Source organism: Hylaeus volcanicus, chromosome 2, assembly GCF_026283585.1.
Source record: "Hylaeus volcanicus isolate JK05 chromosome 2, UHH_iyHylVolc1.0_haploid, whole genome shotgun sequence".
Lineage (NCBI taxonomy): Eukaryota > Metazoa > Arthropoda > Insecta > Hymenoptera > Colletidae > Hylaeus > Hylaeus volcanicus.
The window spans coordinates 19,457,532-19,481,398 of record NC_071977.1 but is presented as its reverse complement, the minus strand read 5'-3'; the positions used below and the strand labels follow the sequence as shown (position 1 = coordinate 19,481,398).

At 35.3% G+C, this 23,867-nt stretch overlaps 1 protein-coding gene across 1 annotated transcript in view; it reads right to left on the bottom strand.

The window, feature by feature from the left end:
* LOC128884762 (glutamate receptor ionotropic, NMDA 2B) overlaps positions 1 to 22,218 on the bottom strand; it is a 365,676-nt gene extending 343,458 nt beyond the window's left edge. The window contains exon 1 of the mRNA XM_054138365.1: positions 21,980 to 22,218. The gene's annotated coding sequence lies outside the window, so the exon portion shown is untranslated. The remainder of the gene's footprint in view (positions 1 to 21,979) is intronic.
* Between the last annotated feature and the right edge of the window lie 1,649 nt (positions 22,219 to 23,867).

Genomic DNA, 23,867 nt, shown 5'->3' with positions numbered 1-23,867 from the left:
CAATTAGTCACTGGTCTGTAAATTCGCAGAGCAAATATATACTTAAGATGTAAGTAGGTTAGTCAGATAATGCATGATTTGAAAGTACGCAAGAAAAATTAAAAATAGAGATTATATTAGACTATGTTATCACACGAAGAGTAGAAATCTGATTAAAATAAAATTAAACTTAAAATCTTAAATTAAAAAAATTTTAACGATATGAGTCAGTTGTAATATCCAATTAAATTTATACATTGGAAATCATACATCGACGCGCAGATCGCGTACAATCAAATATTCACTAACGCTTTGCGGTTATAGTTTCATCAGCAATATCAAAATTATAAACTAACGGTCCATTTATCATAGTTAACTCTGAAACATGCTTAATCCTTCGATCGATTAAACGAAACTAGCTACCGCGGAAAATTAATTTTCTAACGTAACGAAGTTCAATTGAGTTTGCTGCAGTTTGGACAAACTTGGTTATTTACTGTCAATTTTGGTAATTACATAACCGAAGTTGCACAAAGAAATGAAAGTAGAATCGAATAAATACAAGTATTGAAAGGAGGTCTATATTTTCTTCAAAACTGTCTAAAAGTCATATAAGGTGACTCATTTAAAGCAAATCATTTTAATAATGTTGAAATTGTTAATAATGTAATGAGAAGTTTATAGTAAAATAAGGCATAAAGGGAAATTACGAAAAGCAAAATTATTAAAGAGTAAGCTACGTAAAGCCAAATTATGGAAAAGAAAATTGCGTAACGCGAAACAATGAAAAAGAAAACTAAAACAAAACTCTGAAAAGTCAAAGCGGAAACACATAAAGGGAAACTACGTAAAACAACGTTTACTTATTGTTAAATCCAGGGATGGTGTATCGTGTATCTGATCAAACAGCCAAGCGAGAACCAAATATTTTCCGCTTCTCTATCTACCTTCCGATGCTCAATAAAATCGACGCCATAACACGTTATGCGATCCCCTTTTCAATTTTCCTAGGATTAAACTCATCGAATACACTGACGTGCCTCGATTTCATACAATACATCATCCCTTCCATCAAAGAGGAATTCTCGTGGAAAACAACCCCAGTGAAATTCGGGTCTACGCTGATATTCGTCGTTCCGATTTTAAGCGCGAATAAAGTACAAATTACTCTTTTGCGTCGACGAACGAGCGTCAACGAATCCGCGTCAGCCAACGAAATTCTTTCATTCCGAAACCTTCAACGGGTTTTGAACTTAATAAGCGAACCACGGTTGCCTGGAATTGTTTTGCCAGCGGATACGATGGAGCGCACCGAAAATAAAGCGAAATTTGTGCGCTCGGAAAAGCTGGACATCGATTTTCCCGCTTTCATTTCGAATGAAAAAGACCAATGAAAAAAGGTGGAGCAGCGTGAGAAATGAAAAACCAGCTCTCCCTCGCGGGGCCTCCAGTGTTTTACCGTTAACACTACAACGCGAAAGCGGCGCACTTTCTCTCACAGGGACGAAAAACAGCAAACGCCAAGGAGGAAAAAACAGTGAGTGTTCCGGGGTAACGACGTGGAGACTCTAGTGACTCGAAATTATCGTACAAGCGATATCGACGTTAATTGATGGATCGTGCTTGACCGAGAGGATTAATGGACCGAAAACATCCGTTCGATACGGTTCGATAAACAATGTCACGATAATGCTCTGACGATCACGTCGGAACCCGACGTCGGCGAATCAAAGGAAAGGGTTGAGCTCGTGGTGTTGTTGGACAGCTGTTCCTAGATTGATACTTAAGGGGGAAAACCACATTAGGAGGAGAAATATTAAGTGTTGTATGTGATTTTTTTTTAGAAAGAACATTTTCTTTAGTTTTGTTTAACCTTGAAAATATTTTAGGTATGTCTCGAAGAAAAATTTATCAAATGCACTTTAGAAAACATACCTAAAATATTCTTAAAGTTATATGTTCTTCTCTCTAAAATGAAATACTTCAAGGAACACTCAATACTTGAATTCCTAATGTGGTTTCTATAATTGCAAAGTCACCTTGGACGCGCAAAGATCACTGCTACCTATATTCAATAATTTTTTTTTCGAGAACAGTCGACTTCATTGGAGATCTGCTTACCAGCGTTTATTATGAATATATTGAGCAATAGAAAAATGATTTTAAGATTGAAAATCATTTTATTTTCAAACAGCCGAAATTCATGTCCCGTTATATGATGAAAAATGCTGTGAGGCGATGAAATGGGTGGGTAGTAACAGAATAAATATATCCCGTTACACAGCTTGTCGTGAGATATTTTTCTATATTTTAATATCTATTGATTGAAACAATTAAAACTTAATCCGACATAATTAAACATTTATGATACATACAGTATCATTCAGTGATCGATTAAACATTAATACCAATTACGGTTTAGAATAAGTATTCATTCGAGACATTAATCGTAAAAAAGTTGTCAATATTTTAATATCTATTGATTGGACAAATTAAATATTAATTTCTAACAATAGTTATATTAATTATTAGCAATACTTGTTATTTAAACAATGATTGGGTATATGATTTTGCTGTGATATTAATATTTCACGAATTATTTTCTCAATGGTTTCAACGAGCATGGAAACGCACAAGCGAGCCGCAACCCTCGACCGACACAGGTATACGAGGGGTGAAAGCTCATTCTTCGACGATCCTTCGGTCGGTATGGATCTCGCGATCGCGCATCCGCGTCTCGCGTCCGTTCTATCCTTCCTTGTAGTCTTTGCTTGGTATTGGTTGTGGGTACCTTAGTTTAGTCTAGTTAGTCTTAAGGCATGTATCTTAGTTAGTTTTAAGGCATGCGTGTACGAGAATCTATCCTCTGTCAAATGGTTATTAATCATTTATTCAATTCTTTTGTTTGTTCATAGGTCCATATTGGACTCACAACTCCGTTCTCCACTTCGGTCACTATTACTTCATGTCATAAGTGAAGTGACCAACTGTGTAACTGGACAGAAAGGTCGGTTGCCGTCCTCCTGGTGGATCTGTATTCGAGAGGAAGACGATCGGCTCCTCCGGATCGATTCTCTACTCTACTGCTTGTATCCCGTCTGGTGTAGTCCAGGCTCCCGGCGCAGTGCAGTAAGTCCAAAGCGCAGTGAGACGGGTGCATGTCGGGTCCGTCGTGGCTCCCAGATGGGTGCAGGGTGTGGAGGACTGGTTCGGAGGCGTCGGTCGTCTTCTTCTCGAGTCCAAATCCAACAAGAGGGAACGGAACTGACTCAGTAAGTCCAGTTTCATGGTCGCGTCGCGTTGCGATCTCAATGTAGCTTCACCCTCTTAGTTCAAATAATTATTTGGCAGAGTCAGACTTAGACTTTGAAAATCGAAAGAAATTTTCTTTTCCTTTGATTTTCATCGTTTCGTACTTAGTATTAAGCTCGCCGACTTTATATAGAGTATGCATCTATGTATGTATACTCTATGTAGAGGGAGATCGAAGGAAGTTTGATTCCTTCTATCTCCGGGTCTCCAGTCGCAGCAACCTGTACGTGGTGAGACCTGGTAATCGGTAATATTCGTGACGAGCAATGTTTCGTCGCGAATAATATCGAGAGCTAATGGCTGCGAACTTGTAAAGTGTAAAGTGTAAAGTATAAAGTGCAAAGTGTAAAATGTAAAGTGAAATTAGAGTTAGGTTAGTCGAGCGAACGATACGCGTCCATAGAATGAAATACTATGTGCTCGAGGTTCAGACTCTATTAAAAATTAATTACACCTTATTTCTTGGAATAATATTTACGTTTTCTGGTGAAAAGGACATTCTATTATTGATTTATAATATCCATAAACAGATTTAGAACATTTCGAAAATTACCGTTTGTCCCGGTAGATCGCTGAAGTATCACAGTGTGGGACGGAGCGAAAACACCAGGGTATGTCGGTGAGTTTTATCGTTGGATTAGCATTGTCTCACTCAGATATCCGATCCCAGTTCATGGTGCACTACTCGGCGATCGAACTCCTGGACCCCTGAAGGAGTATACCTCCCAGTGGTGGGGATGGATTTTGTGCATTTATTGTATAGGAATTTGTACATTTAAGGAGATTTTACTGTTATAACAAAAAAATGTTCCGCTACAATTGACTCTTAGTGCGTCACAAACCAATGAAGGCATTTTCAGAGAAAAAGAAATGTCCTGTCGTGGGAAATCATTAAGTATGGTGCAGCAGGTGGTGGTTCGCGATCAGTTAATTATGAGATATCCTGTCACTTGATTTTCAATCTCTCCAACTCTTGCGTGTGCGCAAAGTCTGTACATTTTTATTTAGATTTTTCAAATGCAATAGCGATGTTGGAGAACGACAGGGACGACTTTAATTTTCTCGTGGGGTTTTCAGGTATGATTTGATCGAAAATAAGAAACAAATCATTTTTATTTTTTATATTGTACAAGTGCACACGGATTTTTCAAAATATCAATTTTTTTAAGAATGGGAAACATTTGAAAAATAAAAATCTCGTTTTTAGCGCAAAATTTGCAGGCAAAAATTCTGTCGTAAGAAATATCTCGACCTGTATAACGCTTGCCGGAAAGTTGACGCTGTTCGCAAGTGGCGCGTTTAATGCAAATCCCAGTGAAATTACCATTCACGGAATATTCCCTGGTTCCCCAAAGTTGTTATCGTGTCACACGGACGTTTGTATTTTGGACATTGATTTATTGGACCAACTGATAAGCATGCATTACACGCATGATTATTCAGCTATTAACCAGTTCATACGAGAAAGACAACAGTAGAATCGATTGCTAACTGAGAATACAAAAGTAATACAAATTCTTCAATAATAAAAATTAAACTAAAACTAACTAAAACTAAATTATTTACTCGACATGTTATAGAATGCCATGCTTGCTCGTCAATTACAAAGAATTTTACGTCACATTACATTATCAATAAACAGAACAATCGAACAAAACTATTTTACATAAAGGGAACAAAGGAAATTCATTTCATCGAAATTATAGTGAAACCACGAAATGCTGGGATCGCGTATGCGAACTACTTTTGCGTGAAATAACGTCGACAATTCTTGAGGACCCTTTAGTGGATTCTGCTGACCGAACCGAATATAATCCGCGATAAAACGAAAGCTGGCACGCGTTGATAATACGCGAAATATTGCTGTAATTCGTTTCACGTTATGGTTAATGTATAATACTGTACTGAGGTTTGAGTAAACCGATTTCGACCAGTGTTTCTGGAGAACAACGTTAATTGTATTATATTAGTGTGATGGAACAGTAGAAAACGTGAAACTGTAATACCTTTCCTATTCTATTATGCATGGTCTCGAAAGATGAAAGGAATGTGGGGTTTTGTTTACAGAAACGAGAAAGAAGTTGATTGTCGAAAATAATGAAAATGGGAAAACGAGTTCTTTCGTTATTAAACCCTTATTGTCCAAAATAACGATTCCGAACGTCAATTGCAGTTATTGTATGATATGCCGGAGGAAAAACGTAATAAAATTAGTACTTGTGAAACTTTGTTAAAAAGATTTTACAGGATTTGTGCATGATGGTCATTTATGAAGATATTTAATATCTCTGCACATTCAGCCACATATTCTTTAGGATATGTATTTATTAATACATGGATATATAAATATTAAAGATTTACATTCATTATGTAATATTAATATAAACATTTTCTATAATTTATTATACGTATCCTATTATTTTAATTTTAATGCAACCTAGTATAACAATTCTCTAAATTCATTATATATAATCTGTTGTTTAAATTTGAATGCAATCTATTATACCATTTTTTATTAAATAAATAGTCCATCAGAAGTTGTCCATTTTTCATTTCTAATTAAAAATTTTTATTTAGCTAAGAATTCTGCCAGTTCCTGCATGGATGGCAAACGAATCGTGCAATCGCATTAATATCGAGGAAAATTCACCTTAGGAATTCCTTTCAGGAAAGAAGGTCTATTGACCATATCGAGTCCGCCATTTGCCGTGTGTAACGCGTTCGCACAATGTCCCAATCGAGTCCAGTTGATCTGATAGCCATGCTAGCTGGATGCTATTTTAGAGAGCGTAGACTATTTCCTTCCTTTGATCCCTTTTATCCCAGGAAAAAATGATCCGGTTACAATGAACATTTCGCATTCCCGGCACGTGCCGACCTATTTTCGTTGATTAACAACGAGTCCCCTTGTGGATCTCCTTATAGCGTCGCAAGAATAGCGGATCAGCCACCGAGACCGCGTCTGTGTTCAACACAAATTAATGTACGAAGAACAGTAGTACCTTTGTTATCAGAATTAATTCACCTGTCCGAATATTTAAGGGAATAAGGACTTCTGTGACGTGTATATTGTCCTAGCTTAGTATGTGACCAAAAGTGGGCAAGTGAGTGTCACTCGCAAGGTCTTGACACGAAGTTGGGTCATTCTGTGTTAGAGCATCATCAATGTAAATATGTGTATGATTATGAAATTTTATATTCTTTAAAGAATTTCATTACTGTAGCAAATGCATGTATAACTCAGAAAAAAATGTTTGTAAAAGTAGTATTGGATTGATATAGTTTAAAACATAATTTATTTTATATTTTATTTTATGTTAATACCTATGTTCTAAAAATGTATGTTTCGAAAATATATTAATTTAAAATAACAACAATTTTTTTAAATATTAAGAGATGCAAGACTTTTAGTGACAAGGTGCTTCATGAATTAATAAGTTATCTTGCTAACATGGGTATATAAACGATTACAAAAATATATATTGTTTAAAGAAGTTTGCTATAACATAGTGCTATAATACAATGAACGTCCATACGAACAAAAAATTTCTCTTATCTTTAAAATGAAATTTTGAATAAAATTAGAGGTTTCAAAATGTTCACTGGCAAAGTATTCTTTATTCTACAAATAAGAAGATGCTTTGCCAATGTGAATATATCCACGATTTTTTTAAAAGTTTTCGTGAACACTTTTTTTTAACTTTGAGTGCAATATCGTACTTAAACTTGGATCTCAATTTTCTATCCAGATCATCCTTTTCCCTCTCATCGCACTTTAATCTCGCATTATCTAAAATTTATCCTTGCCTTTCTCGTCTAACGCAGAGCTGAAAGGCGGTTTTGCATTCCACTGAAACCGAAACCCATTTCCGAGATAGATTCCGCGCTTGTGAGCAATAAAATAAGTTTCTTTCAATGTTCTGAATGCTGAATCAACAGAAGTGCTACGAAAAAAAATAAAACAGTAATTATTAGAAAAATAAGCACTCTTCACAAAAATTGACCAAAAAACATCACCGTGGATATACAAACGCAGCTGTTGAAATAACTTTTTTTTATTACCGAAATAATTTCGGTTCAAATAGTGAACTGCAATAGGTTTTTTTCAATTCACTGAGAGCTTTGAATCGATGCTTTATCAATTTAATAAAATATGGATTAATGTCAAATATCCAATCGTGTAAAACATTCGTAGTACAGTCCGATTAGAATCATCTTTCACGTTCGTTTCAAAGTTAATACAAATATCAGTATTATCTGAACTTGAAAACTTTACATGACATTTATTTATTTGATCATTTAAAAATCATTAACCAGCACTGCAAGATACTTTATAACATTATATCAATAACATTCATAACAATACATCTAATACCATCCCTAAAATAATTATCATAAATTTTAGATGAATATGACAACTAAACAATCACGATGTGTATACAGATATTTAGATTTGTTATTTTTTTCAATCGATTGATACTATTGTGTGTTAAATTGTCATTTAAATTATATTTCCTCTAGTAATTTTCTCCGTTGTCCTAAATGCAGTATCGTCAATAGCGGGTTTCAGCATGATCTGTATCAAGAGTTTGACGTTTCCAGGATCGATTACGCTTGGTCCGATTCGAATTGATCTCCATCGACTCTCGGGTGTCCAAACTCCGGAGTCATCTGTATTACTCCCACGAGGGAGTTTAATAATAATAGTTTCACGGTTATAATTCAAATTTTGTCTCTTAGGTCAAGGCAATAATGTTTGCGTGATAGTACAATTTGCGGTGCAAGAGTAGACTGTGAAATTTGGAATAATGCTTTACTTATTTCCCCCGACTGTTAATAATTGTTAGTAACTGTTAATAAACTTGGTTAATAAACATATTCGAATCATGTTCCCTCATATTGAGAAGTATGTTTGTAGAATCATATTTAGTAACTTGCAGGATGCAATGTTAAAAAAATACTATGTCACACTTCGCCTTTCCACCGAACGCGATCTGCATTTTGTTGAACGCAGTTATTGGATTTAATCAAGAACCGCATTCACGACAATTACTAGATTCAACTACTGTGTAATAGAAACCAATATTTGCTCTGTAGCACAAATCAATGCCGAGTTAATTAAATTTTTTTAAATTAAAGATCCACGAACGACACGAATAAGTAACGCTCGATATTTAGTACATTGATCGTCCAGTTTAATTAAATTTTTCAAATCAAACATCCTAGATCTGAAGAATCAACAACCATTGTCCGGCTGCATCGATCAAACTTTAGCTGGAAGCAATGTTCTTCTGAACATAGTGTTCGAGAAACGTTTTCATTCATGATACAATCCCGGACAAAAGTATAAATTTCCCTCATTTTGACTTCTCCAATATTCGTAGTTAAAATTATTCAATTGTTTCTTTCACCGAATTTTTTAAAAATATGAAAGAAATGTTTCCATATTATGTTTCCATGTTTCCATATATATATATATATATATATATATATATTCATGTTTGCTTTATTTGTGTAGGTAATTCGTTTGTTTTGTTTTTTGTTTACTAAATTGAAAAATTAATCATTGAAAAATCATTTTAGAGTTATTGCACAGGAAACTTGATTAGGTTAAAATACAATTTATTCGACATTTATTATTACATAAAATGAATTGTTTAGTATTAAAAAATAATGCAAGAGGTCACGTTTATTGCATAGGAAACCTAATTATGTTAAAAGCACAATTTACACAGCATTTATCATTCAAAGAAATTAATTATATAGTAGTAAAAATTCTTCTAAAATTCACGTAAATTAGAATATACAGAAGATATAATTATATTAAAAGCACACCTAAACGTATCATGGGATAAAATGGACTAATGGGATTAAATCCGACTCCAAGGAAATCATATAATGATTATGTAGGCTTACAGAGGGTTGATGCAAGTTTATAGAGTGTTAACTAGAATATAAAAGCCAAAAACGAGAAGTTAAGCTTTTGTCCAGCACTTTACGGAGGAAACGTCGAGGATCGAACGTCAATTGCATACTCTGTGTGCGCATAATACCGCAGCAACTATAACGCAAACAACGAGAAGACCATTCTACGTATGCTCGCAGCAGAAATGACATAACGGAGAGCCTTTCAAATGGAATTTTCTCAACCTCGTTGCACCTCCGATTGCTCTGCTCTTCCGCTATGAAAGCGTTGAACGCGTTTCTCCATCGACGATATTAACTGCGGCGAACTTTAATTAACGGAGCCCCAGCTAATTTTGCCGATTAGTGAAGAATGACTTTTCGTTCTCGATCCTTGTTGCGTGAAATTATTTAACAAAAGCCCCGAGAACGATCGCCCAGCGTCGAATAATGTAAAAAGTAAAAAGGGATTAACGCCTCGTGCTAAAATTACTCTGTTTCAAATGATAATTAATTGATTTGCGATACGCGACGGGACGGTTGTTAACGACGGAATTACAATTTGTGCAACGAGATAATGGGAAAATATGGCCGAAGAGGGAATACATAAATTCTGAAATTTCATTAGTGAAATAATGCGACGGATTTTCAAACAAATACCTTTGATTGCCGTCTGTTCTATCGATTTTTCCATTTTCTACTATCGCAATTGGATTGTTTTTCTTTTTGTTTTTTGTTTTTTGTTTGTTTTATTTTCATCGAACTAATAGTATTCTCGTATTCGAACTTTCCGAGCTATTGTCTAACGACTGTGTGTATTTCCATGTTAGTGTTGGTTTTTGAATTTGTTCTTTTAATTGATTTGCGACTGAACAACAGACCACCTGCGTAGACTTTAATGGCATTGAAGTGCTGCAGCCTCTGCGATCCAGAAACTAAGCAGTTTCTAGATATTCGACGGTCTAGCTTGCGAATAAATAATTCTATTTTCGTTCCATGTATTTTGAAAGTGAATGAAGAAAAAGCTTCTAAACTGTTGAAAAACTTGAAAAATTGATGAATTTTATGTCAGACTGTGAATTCAGATCACTAAAGGACAGAGATCGTTGTGCTCGAGAAAACAGTTTTGCGAAACGTCGCCATTTTAAATAAAGGTGTACACTTGAAAAAAGAAAAATATTTGTCCGATTCACGAATGATGCATATACATGCACTACGACAAACTATTCGAACATGCAGTGTCACTACAATTAATTTGTCAAAAGTCACGAACATTTTATGTTTCCAATTTTGTACCTCTGATTTTTCGTAATCACGTCATTGTCAAAAAATCGATCATGCAAAACGATTCCGCGTCGCGGTGAAAATAAAAATGCCAAAAAAGAAACGAGCCAACCGTGAATCAAATACGCCGCAGATTTTTCCTGGAATTAACGGTAACGCGATTTCCTGTAGCCAGCCCGAGCAGTTCCGGTGTATTTTCCAATAATTACACGAACGCTGGGATTTTCCACAGTTTTTCATATTTCCGCGAACGAAAGAGTGAAACGATACGGCATTAAGCACTAGCAGGAGACCGTAATTGATATTTTATTTCAGGAACACGTTAAGCGTGTGCAAGGTGCTCCCAATTAGATTGTGCGCACGTAATTAATGATGACAAGATATTGAGCAACAACTGAGCATTAATTAATACTAGAGAAAAGGAAACGTAGAATGAAATAGAAAATTTAATAAATTTTGTTGTAGGCTTGAATAACAATTTCGATACTTTCTAATATTGCAATATACAAATGCGAAAAAAAATTATTTGAAAAATAATTCGGAAACAATAGAATAGTCACCTAAATTTAGTCTGGGTAAAAGTATTTTGTACGACCTAAGAAAAATTAAAGAATCTATTACACATGACAGAACACACCAAATATTATAAAGAATAAACGATTGTAAAAAGGTATATAGAAAAAATATTTTGCGTCTAATTAACCGTTTGATTAGCGACTTACAACCTTCTACTCAAGTTATTATCATAATAACATGTAAATACATTGAACTTCGATCATACTAAAATCAATTGTTCACTCAATTTATGCTTGAAATTTTATTTGACCATGATAATGTATATATTTATCATTGGACTTGTAAATTAACAATTAAAATAAACGTTTCATAATTTCCCAACCCCCTTTATCGAGGTCAAGCTTCGCAGATGAAAGTGTTCGTCGCATCAAAGTATCCCCTTGCCAGTTGTACCGCGTTTTTCCAGCACACTCGACGCGATGGCTGCGTGTAAAAGCATTCGAGACACATTCAACACTTGCGAGATACCGTGTATCGTTTTTACGCTCATTCGTTCTGCCATTTTAAATTATTTATCACGAATTACACCGCTGCGTCTTCTGGCGCGATGAAAAATCCCTTGCACAGCCGTATCGCCGGCCATAAAAAAACACAACCTCTCAAGCTAGCAAAGCAATTAACCCCGCCAACTTTGCCCCAACCTTTATTCATTTTGCTCCCTTTATGCCAGCCATTGTCGTCGTAGGCTTAGTCTTACGTGGAGGAGGACCCATGATTTTTATTGTCCCCGAGAGTGGTGGTGGGACCATTTATGAATGGAGACTAATTGGGTAATTACTTCAAGAGATCCGTTCTGTGGCAAGCAAATGTTATTAGACTGTGGATTTTATATGTTTTTGGGATACGTTGATATCGTGGGTGTATTTCGAATTGATATATGGGGTGTGCGTATAAATTTTGTAGGTTCAAATGGTGGTAGAAAAAAATATAACAGGATTTCTGAACTCAGTGAGTTTTTTGATGTTGATATGACTGGTCAACCTGTATTCGAATAGATGAATAACAGATCGTAGTTGTTGATATATCATTATTTTTACTTTCTTTGGAAATGTATAAATTTCATTTAGTTAACCTTTTAAGCTACAACCACGTGTGAGACTCGTGATCGAATATTCGAGTCAAAATTTATTATCGCGAGCCTGGCATGTGGTATATTGTTCGGGCCAAATGTGAACATCACATTTTGGGCCCAGGCTGTTAGAGCTTAAATCGTAGCTTAAAGGTTTAATAAAGTAATTCTGCACAAAAAAAAGCTACAAAACTTATGCATACAATTAATATTAATATTTACATTTCAATATACGTTAACACTATCTACCGGAAGCCTATTTATAGGCTTTCCATTTTCACTGTTGACCTGTTGGAATTAATTAACTATATTACTGATTATCTAAAGCTTTTAATATATCTGACAGAATGCAGAAATCAACGTGAGTCTAGAACTTCCCAAAATTCTGAAAACAAAATTTAATACGAACGTAACGAAGGCCCAAAGCAATAATCAAAACGTCGATTTCGTCCTCCTTTGTCGGTAGTCGCCTTTTCGACGTCATATGTCCGCGAATGCTTCGTATTCCATGAAAAAGACCATGACATATCAAAGCAGAGATATAATCGTAACGTAGAATCACCGATGGTACAATTACCTCCGGATGAAATGCGGCTGTATTCGCATTTCAGCCTTTATTCAGACCCTTTCGAGTTACCGTGTTCAAGTATCGTTGGGTGAGTCGTTCAAAATGTAGCTTCCTGTCGCAGAAGTTTCTCTTTTGTCCGTCGCATCGCATGCCCTGGACAGGACATCGGTTGTTAATTAAACGCGAATCATTTGCGAAAACGGGACGCGCACAAAGGGCTACCGTTAAATCCGGTTCTTTATTGCAAGATTAATTGCTTCGGGTGCATGGGAATCTCATCTCCCGCGTGACAGGGCGATCGCGAATGCTGGCCTACGTTAGTTTCGCGACGGTTTCGCTGTGAACGTGTGTCCTGCTCAAGACACTCGAGCTTTCTTTGTAGATCATTGGTCTACAAATAATAATTATAATAATAAGAACTTCGTAAAGAAGTTGCTTCGGAACCATGTTTCTACAATATTCTCATGTCATGTTTATTGGCAGACCACTCCACTCTTAATAATAGAGGAATTATTGAGAGAAATATTGAGAAGAAAACAATATATGCAGAGCTTACAGCAATTATAAAAATAATAGTTTCGTAAAGAAGTTGCTTTGGAACCACGTTTCCAGAACATTCTCATGTCACGTTCATTAACAGACAACTGTACTGAAGTTTTAATTAAAAACGGAGTTATTGAGAAAAATATGAGAGTAGAACAACATATACTGAGTTTATAGTAATTACAAAAGTTATAGTAATTTTGTAAAGAAATTGCCTTGGAATCATGTTTCTACAACATTCTCTTCTTATTTTTATACAAGGGCTACTACACTTTGTACTGACTTTATACTGACTGCTCATTATAATATAATATAATGTTATTAAATTTTTTAACATTATCTTGAAGTAAATAATACCTATGCACCTTCTGCTTGCAAACACTTCGACAATGCTAACGTTTGCGCCTCAGCTAAGGAATCTCGTCCGCGAAGAATTAATCTTTCATGGAAATTAAATCCTCTCGATAACTCTCGTGCAGGCAATCGTTTGTAGCACGCTCCAGAAGTGAATGGTCGAAACGCGCGGATCGTTCTATATCACCGTTAATTTATGAAGGAAGAAAATATTCGAATTGGGTCAAGGAATCCAATGTCGCGTTCCGTTGTACGCGAATAAATAAAGCCGCTCGCGTTTACCTTCATTTCTTCTTGATTTCTTTCTGCTATTACTGTAAATGTAATTGCGATTTTCTTCTGAATAAGAAAGAAACTCCAGGAAACACGATCTGCCAACATTGTTGAATGTATTTTGTGGTAATGAAACTGTGAAACAACTCGAGCTATAAGGAAAAACTAATGAGATTTTTAATTTAAATGACCTTCGAAGGGCAATTATGCATCTATTTGCATGTTTTTTTTTAATAAAACACCATGTTTCTCAGCAACTGATGAGGCAATATTTTATTTCCTATAAGAAAATATATTATGTTTGTGGGTGTCATATTAGAAATTTATTTTTCTAATATATATTTCATATTGAAATCGCTAAGTATAAAATGTGGGTGTCATATTAGAAAAATAAATTTCTAATATATAGAACAGGGATTAACAATTTTCTAGGAAAGTATAAAAGGAATTGACATATATCAATATTAGTATGCACGTGTATTTCAGTTAACTTTTCTTAGATGCAATATTATTACTTGCAGATAAATATTGTTTTCATTCTATTGTATTGTGAAGAATAAATTAATGGAATCAAAAATAAAATGAATGATTCCTTTCTAATGTACTTCCTTTAATATACTTTCTATACATAAATAATAAATAAATTTATATATTTCTATATTATTTATTCCTTAAATTAATAAATAAATTTATATATTTCTATATTATTTATTCCTTAAATTAATAAATACAAGTGGTAAAACTCCAACGTTAATTAACTGAATCTTATTACCGAGCACTGAGAATGCTGCGAGCGTAAATTAGTTCAACGATAAATACTTTTATCACACAAAACGTACACGTGTACATTCACTTTAATTTGTTATTATTTGCGTGCAGTGTAACTGGTCTGCGAGTTTCTTTGGCATCCATGGAAACCCTTGTTATATCAAAATATCACATAATATATTCAGACAAGAAGTAACTGGAATTCATGGTTATTTTAGTTTTTATACAAAATGAATTAAACATGATTAGTCTGACATGGATATTTATTAACTTAGTTCCTAGGCAAAATTTTGATTATTCTAAACTCTAAATGTAGATCAAATGTGTTTAAATTATGTATTCGTATCTTATTTTTTATTTCTAACTTGCAAGGTATTTCATTCATTGTAATAATTAAATGGAGTAAACGTTACAATGTGGTTATTAAAAATTAATAATATTTTCATTCATACTATGCAATGACATATTCAACAGGTACATCAAAGCATTACAAACATATCACAATTATCCCCTATAATAATAATATCGCCCCTAACAATACTAACTAATATCCAGGACTGTCACACAGAATTCAAACTCAATTTATGATTCTATATTAGTAATTAATTAATTATACTCCAGTTCACTCTATATACGAATACCTTTTCAGTTCTTAATTTAGTAATGCTGCACCTAACCAGTATTATTAAATATTCAGAACTATCACAGTGATTTTGAATTAAATTTATCATTCTATTTTAGCAATTAATTAAAATTAAGTTCACTTTATACACAAACGTCTCCTGAACTCTCAATTTAATAATTTCATAAATATCTCAATTAAAAGTAGTCTTATCGTACTCTATTATGGTTTTTCCTTATAAAAAAATAATCATACACTTTGCATCTAACGAACCCCCGTGTTTCTTTGATTCTCAAATGCGTAGCTCCCGAAGATAGCTCAAAATCAAATAGTCTCTACTTCGAAACTGTCTACTGATAAAAAAACTGTAGAAAGAAACATTGTTTAATGTATGTAATTGTATCGTGTTTGAAATGGCAAAGCCACACATGCGAGTGTCGCGTCAAGCAGAGAGGGAATCGATACTCGATTGCATCGCTATCGAATGGCTCCGAGACGATTAGGAAAGCCATCGGCAGTGGTCAGTCAGTTATTCTGTGACACTATTGACGACGACATTAATCCATTCGAGTGAGCGTCATTAGCATGGCGGACTGGCGACGCCATCGACATCCTAACAAATTTTCACTGAGAATGCAATTAGGTACTTGTTTTCAAAACTTACTCGTTACATTTCGTGCCGAAACAATTTTACTCCAATATATCATTTTGCCTCGCTGACGACGGAACTTTCACACGCGGCACGTTAAAACTCTAACAAGCGACAATTTTGGAGGGGGGAGAATGTAATAAACTGCAAAAACTGCAGTCGGCACTTTGTCGAATTTTTTTCGTAGGTTCATTATTCGACGGGAAACAGTGTAATAAAAGAGGATCTGGAGGATCGTAACAGTCTTTAAAAAAATGACAATGAAATATAAATCATAGCTAATTTACTAATCGGTTGCTCATTTTAAATTAAATTTATAATACCAGGAGAGCAGTGATTATTTCTTTTTTGTGCATATTTTCAAGTGAAACGAGTTCTAGAAAACGTGTACATGTACATTTTCCTGTTTCATCGTTTATTACTATATACAACTAGAAAGTTTCTTCAAGTGGAAGAGGTAAACACAAAAATATAAGAAAAATTAATAATGATTTATATATGTGTACCGTAGCCTGTAGATTTAGGACTATATTTCTAATCACGTACGAGGCAGGAAGAGAAGAAAAGAGAAGTAATCTAAACCAGAACTCGCGATTCTTGTCACGTATCTAACGGAAGAAGTTCCAAGAAGTAAGTAGCACTTTCGTTAATCGATAGAGACATTTTTTTCTCATCAAGAAGATTCAGTGCGATATTCGTGAAAAGTATAATTTTACTGGTCTTCATAAATAATACAAACACTACACGTCATTCACGCGTTATTCTTCTAAAAATAAATGAACTCTACAGTTGGCACATTTTAGTTTGACAAAGAAAGTTCAAAGAGAGTTCTATCACATTAATTACATTAATTGTTCAACAGAAATATGTCAACTCACAATAACTAAATATTACTATGATTTACCATAAGAAAATAACTGTAAAGCTGAACGATGTGTTTGTATCGTATTCAAATCAATTTTTGTCGAAGTACATAATGCATTTAAATAAAAATCTTTGTTAGATAATTAATTTTACTTCATTTGTATAGATTTATGAGTTGAAAAATATACTCTTGAATAGAATTAGGATTATTTACTCCTACCAAGAAGAAATAATTGTCATCAAATGATACTAAAATTCGACATACTCTGATTAATTTACTGAAACTAGTATCACTTACAACTACTTTAGTCATAGTTTTGTGGATAAACTTTGCAAAACAGGAAAAAGGTTTTTAGTATCATGAAATTAGTTAAGATTTATTCACAAATACATCCACCCTCAAACAATCGTATCTCAGTCACTCTGATATAACCATGCATTCCTCGAATTCTAATTTCTACACATACCTCAGTCACACTCCTTTACTATTTTAAAAGCAGGCAAAAGGTTTTTAGTATCATTCAATTATTCATGTTTCACCCACAAACTCACTTACACTCAACAATCACAAATCTGTCACTTCGATATGGATTCTTCGAGTTCTCATTTCTAAACATATCTCACGCTATGTCAGTCACACTCCGCTCTCGAAAAACTTCCCAAAGCCCCACAATTATATTCCCCTCTTGTTTCAGAAGTAACTCAAACTCACTCAGTTCCGCACAGACCTTCCCCTCGAAATCGGTCTACGCTCGTGCGACGAGAAACTGGAGTTTATTAAGACGTTACACTTCCAGAAATATCACCCTCGAGACACGATCCCTCTGACTCGATTTCACTTCGAAAAAGTTCGGCCGACGCGCGACGTTTCAGGACAAATTCCCGACCAAACCGTTTTATTTAAGGTGAACAGAGGCGACAGTCGTTAAAGCGTCCAATTCTTGGGGGAACGGTTGTCACGGAAATTCGGCCATAGTACGGTGAGACGTTTGTCGCGAAATAATCAGTTCAGTTAACGACACGTCAAGGTTAGATTAATGGCGAAACATTGTCCAAACTTGAACTGGAATTACGAGTTTCTTCGTTACTGTGTAAAAGTTTCTTTCTACGTGTTGCAGAAAGCTAATGAAGTCCACGACGAAGTGAACTACGGATTAAGAGAAAAATTCAGAGGTGGTGGTTTCTTTTAATCTGACCTTAGCCTAGGATCAGCCTAGGATCTAGGACCTAGGTTTCTAGATTAGGTGTAAATCATTTTGGTTACTTTAATCTTCAATGTCTGAGTAATTTAATTGTAACTATCTTGAACACGTACAAATATTTATGTTACATTGAGAATTAAAGGAACAAGGAATGTTGATATTATTTGGTATTAGTGTGAAATAACATGATACGGATACAAATTTCAAATGAATTCTAACTTGATTGGTGAAAAAAATTTGCTGTTTTATGTAGCATTTATATAGTTCTATTTATCATAAGTAACTTAATAGAATAGAAGGAATATACAATTTAGGCCTCATGAAAATATTCAAAAAAATGACTCGAATGATCATTGAAGTCAAACTTGTTATAAATCCTATGTTGACAATTAATGAAAATACTTATTTCATCGAGTGGTAAGGTAAATTCATTTTTCCTATGAAATTCTATGACAAGACAACTGCAGGCAAGTATTCTAGCCAACGGTGACAGTTTCGAGCAGTTTATATAAAGGTGAGCAGCTGCATATTACCGGAGTTCACAAATGGCTAAAACTTGGGAGCAAGTTCAAATAGGACGCATGTTTATGTAAACTTTTTTCCATTGATTTTGTGTCCCAGTACATCGCTGAAGTAGGTCTCATATGTTACCATATGCATACAGTATCAATTCTGCTTGTCATACTACAGTATTGGGCACACTGGTAATTAATTGTCAACTCTCTACTGTATGAACTTTATTTTATGAGTTCAAACAGTAATTATTTATACTTCATTAGTTCCCATTGATATCAATTTAACCTTCTTTTTTGTATCTCTTAAATTCAATTTTACATATTTCTTATTTCACATGACTGTTTTTCTTTTCTTCTTTGTATAATAATGTAATTTGTCAATTCTATTATGAAACACTCGTTATTATATTTATTTGTAGAATATCGATATATAAAATATTTATATTTTCACCGCAAAGAATAATTATATAAATAATTATAAATATCTATCTGATCTTTCGTTCATTTTTCGAAGTTATTCAAGAACGTAGTTTTCTAATTATTTTTTGCAGTGATAATAGAAAATTATATAAATATCTACATAAATTTTAAATACATATTCTATACAGTGTATTCAATAACAATGAGACAAAATATTTGGTTTTCCATCCTTGTGGAGCTTATTAATTATGCGAGTATTCAATTCTGCCATTACATCAAATAATATAATTTATCACATCACACCCCTTTGCAACAAAATGTATTAAATGCATGAATGGCAGTCAATGCTCAACCAGACGAGTTTGCTTTGCGTTCTGCGGTCGGGACACGTGGTTCAATTGATAATACGAACGTATAGCTACCATTCAGTGGTTTACGACTGACTATGAAGCTGATATTTGATATGTGACTTAAAAACATGATTTTAATCGTTGATCAAATATTCCATATAATCTAACCCTTTGCTATATCAATTTTATTTTAACTTCGGAAATAATTATTATTGAATTTCTCATTTGGTACATTATATAATAAAAAGATATAGCCTGCAATTAATGAAAAAGGGTTGGTCTTGCGTGACATTTTATTACAAATTCAAGGTTGATTGTCCTGGACTCCCAATGGGACACGTGCGAGATTAGAAGATTTGAAATTACTTTCAGAATTAGTTGTATTTAAATGGCGTCTCCCATGAAAACGGTCGAGATGACTCAAAAAAGTGAGGCTTTGCTCGTCACTGATCGGCAAAAGCTCACGATTAAAATTAAGTGAAGGTCGTGAAAAATCGTGAAAAGTTCCAGCAAGTCGAGAAGCAAAAATTCCATTAAGGTTCGAGTCAGACCCAAGTTGAACATTGGAAGATCGTTTCTGTTCTGCTTTCCATTGGGATGGGGTTCGTCCACTGGTGTTGTTGGCGTAGACTTCGCCAGTAATATAGAACTCAAGAGCAAAACTCCTTGCAATTGCTTGTGACTAGAGTTTTACGGGGACTCCAAGTACTAGCCTCGGTGAAATGCAAAAATGGAAAGGGCTTGTCTTTCCGTTCTGTTTCTTGTTCGGCTTATGATGGGTTCGGTCAAATAAGAACTCCAGTGGTACAGGTACACATTATCACGCTATTTAGCGCCCGTTCGTCGTTATACGAACCCATCACCGTCGGGTGAGGTCAGGTTCAACTCTCAGGCACAACTACTGACGCAGGGAATAAATAAAAATATTAATGCTTTCCATTGGGATTCTGAACTCGATCTGATCGAGCACTTTCGCTTTTAGACCCGAGTAAATCTCTGTGTCCAATGCGACGGCACACAGAGGGTCATTTTACATAATTAGGAATATTATACCTAATATTCAAATTAGTAAATTTCGTTGAAAACAGAAAAATTGTTTGTCTACAAACTGGTGAATGAGTCGTATGACGACTATTTTACAGAATTCGTCCTCTATTAAAATATTTAAGAAAACATGATAAAATGTTCTATAGACGTGTAGAAGTAAGGCAACAGATATTTTAAAGAAGATCAATTTGTTTTCAGGTAAAAAGAAATTACCAAATATAATTTTCCTTTCGGTCCCTCACCGTAAAGTCACCCCTCATACATCACAGGTGTACAATATTCAGTCTACCCCCTGTATAGGAGTGTCTCTGAAAAGTAGTCGACCCTGAGAGATTCTTGTAATAAAAAAACATTTGTTTTGTTTTCATACAGACCTTCTGCGTCAAACGCGAAGCCACCACGAATCCAGGCGACTGCCAACAATTTGGCAACCCGCGGGAACCAGTTCACGAACTTTTCAGCCAAATGGGAATTTTATCGTGAAAGAAACAAAAGAACATTTCCTGCTAGCCGTAATTCACGAAGTCGCGAAACCAACGGACAAGAAAGCTTCACCCTCTGACACGAATCGAAGACGAAGATCTGTTTCTTTGGCGTTCGACTTTTCCTATGATGCTTCCTCTTCGTGAAGAAGACACATTATTCTTAAAGTGACACGGCTCAAAACACATCAATTTTCAGTTGGGTAAACATTCTATTAATCATTAAGAGTGAACTAACAAGCGACACAAGACGATCACTTTTAAAGTTCCAAAGGAAATCATGCCACCATGTATAAGAACGACACATTGTTAGACTGTGGATGATTATCCAAATTTATTCAGGCGAAGAAGTGAGATTTATATGAAAGTATATCTTTTCTTCTAGACACTGTAACATTTATGCGTTTCATATTATGTTGATTATTTATGTATTTTTGCATTCATGCATATCCTCATTTTCACTTGCCATGAATGCATGAACATTCTATATATTGTTATTTCTGATCTAAATTGCACAGTGAATACGTTAATCCATTCACTGGCAAGTACGAGATTACAGAACTCCATTCACATTATTTTCCAATCCAGTCCAAATTACTTCGAGCTAATAGATATGAACGTGATCAAAAAGTCTTGCAAAGTAAACGATAACAAAAACAATGCAGCAAACAATGCAGGGCGGTTTTTTCAATCCTTCGTAAACCTATTGTTAATATATTTTATAGTTCCAAACGAAATTATGCCACCCTGTATAAAAATGAAACATTGTCAAACTGTTTATGCAGATTTATGTATATATTTATAGAGAATTTTAGCTGAAGAATTGAGATTTAAATAAACGTATGTCTTCTCTTCTAACCAGTGTAACATTAATGCATTTCAATGTTGGTATTTTTGCATTCATGCACATCCTTCAAAGTTCTTTTCTAAGGTGCACACTCCTCCTAAACAATGCAGTAGATAAAAGATCAAAATAAAAGCGAGACCGTCAGTCCCCTTTTTACTGACTCTCTCACCTCGTTGTACGTCGAATAAAAAGCGACTAAAGGTGGCACGGTAAAAAGTGAGCGCGGTTGTTCCAACCAAATGTTAAAAAAGACACATGTCGTTCCAGCGCGAAAAGCACGGTTTATATTTCACGACCCTACCAGTGCCAAACAATAATAATTTCCAGCACGTAAAAGGGAAAAGTCCAAACCTGTCATCAATGAGATTATCACTCGCAAACTATCGGACACGTACGTCCCATCCGAGGACCAATCGGGGCAGCGATCGTCGAACGTTCCTTATTTCTCGCCTAGCCGATGGAAACTCCACTGGAACTGCACTGGGAATTTCAATGTCGCGCGACGCGAAACACAAGAAACGAACGTCGTGGCCAGGTACGCGACACTCGCGATTAAAAGAAGCGGCACCTTCGGACGCGGGTGGCCAGTCGCGAAACGCGAACCAAACCCAACTGAAGTGCGATGTTTCCGTACCCGCGACCGCGCCTCCGCCAACCCCCTCCGCGCCCGATTAAAACCACTCGCGCACGCGTTTCACTTCTGGAACTCGGCTACGGGGTTGCTCTACTCGTTTCTTCTCGGTTACCAACGTCCTCGACGGACGCGCTTTGGGATGGAGGCGAATTTTTGGCAATACGAAAGGGAAAGCCCCCGCCTCCCCCCTTCTCCATCGCCGAATCCGCGCTGAGTCGTGGGAAGATTCGTGATTTATGGGGGGTTGCGTCGCGTGTCTCTGCTCGTTTCATTTCCTGAAGATCCAGACGGATTTCCGGAACGACTACCGGGGAAGGTGCGCGACGGGATCGGGTTACGAAACAGAGGTTCGTTGAATTTGAATTATCCACGCTGCGCGTGTCCTGTTTCGTGCTTTGTTGTTTTTTGGAGGGGTAGGTGTTCGAAGTGGAGAGATGTGGAGGCAATGGTGGCGTGGATAAACGTAAATCCTGTAACGTTTATCATGTCAATGTTTCTGGTGAGGAGAGTGTAGAATGCAGACGATTCATGTAGGTACAATTTAGGCATATACAATAGGTACAATGGAGTTGGATCTTTTACCTTGAATACGTTTAACAACATCGCTTAATACATTGTCTGGGAGATTATCATGTCAATGTTTCTGGTGCGGAGTGTACAAAGTACGTATGTATGTATATATGTATTTATGTATTGGGTTGTCCAGGAAGTTCGTGGCTATTTTTAAGAAAAATTCAAAGGCACATTTGAATTCTGATGTATATTTATCGAATTGTATTGGTACCATTTTGTTCCAGAACCTTTCCACCTTTTAAAGGATGTATACATGTTTTCAACCATTCCGATATATTCAGATCTAAACCACCAAAAATCGACATGGACTTTCCAGACAACCCAATAAATAGGAGTCAATACCTGACATAATAGGTAGGGTGCGAAATACAAGTAAAAAGCAAGAACGATTATTAGCCCAAACGCAAGAACCACGTCTGAAAGACATCTTGAAATTTTCTCCATTAATTAGATAAATGAGTTCACATTCCCATTCCTCTTTCAAATTTTTAAAAATGTTCATGGCATGAAAATGAGGTATTTATGTAAAAAAATTTTTTAAAAATGATTAAACATTTTTAGAAGTTAAACTGAAATTATTATAACTAAACTCTTTTATGTCTTCATTCTTTCTATGACCTCGAAAATCATTCACAGATGTTTAGAGATAGCATAGGAATGTATATCAAAATAAGTCCTCAACGCGTAGCTATAATTTTCGTCTTCGTGATAAATTTTGGAATGGGCGATACCGTGGAAAATGTACAAATGCAATGATCTGGAAGACTTCACGTATCCACGAACTACACGACATAGCCCGCAGCAGATCACTAGAGGAGCTGGAACTTTTCCGACATACGTCAAGGAAATCGTCCGACAAGCTGCTCGTGATGCGATGATCCTTAAATCCCTATATCCACTATATTTTAGAGCAGTGGTTCTTGACTTCGGGCAATACCAACAGATACACCACATACTATAATAATTATATCATACATTAGTATTTTTATCTTTAAAGTTGTCTTGTATTTTGTATTTCGATGACATTAGATT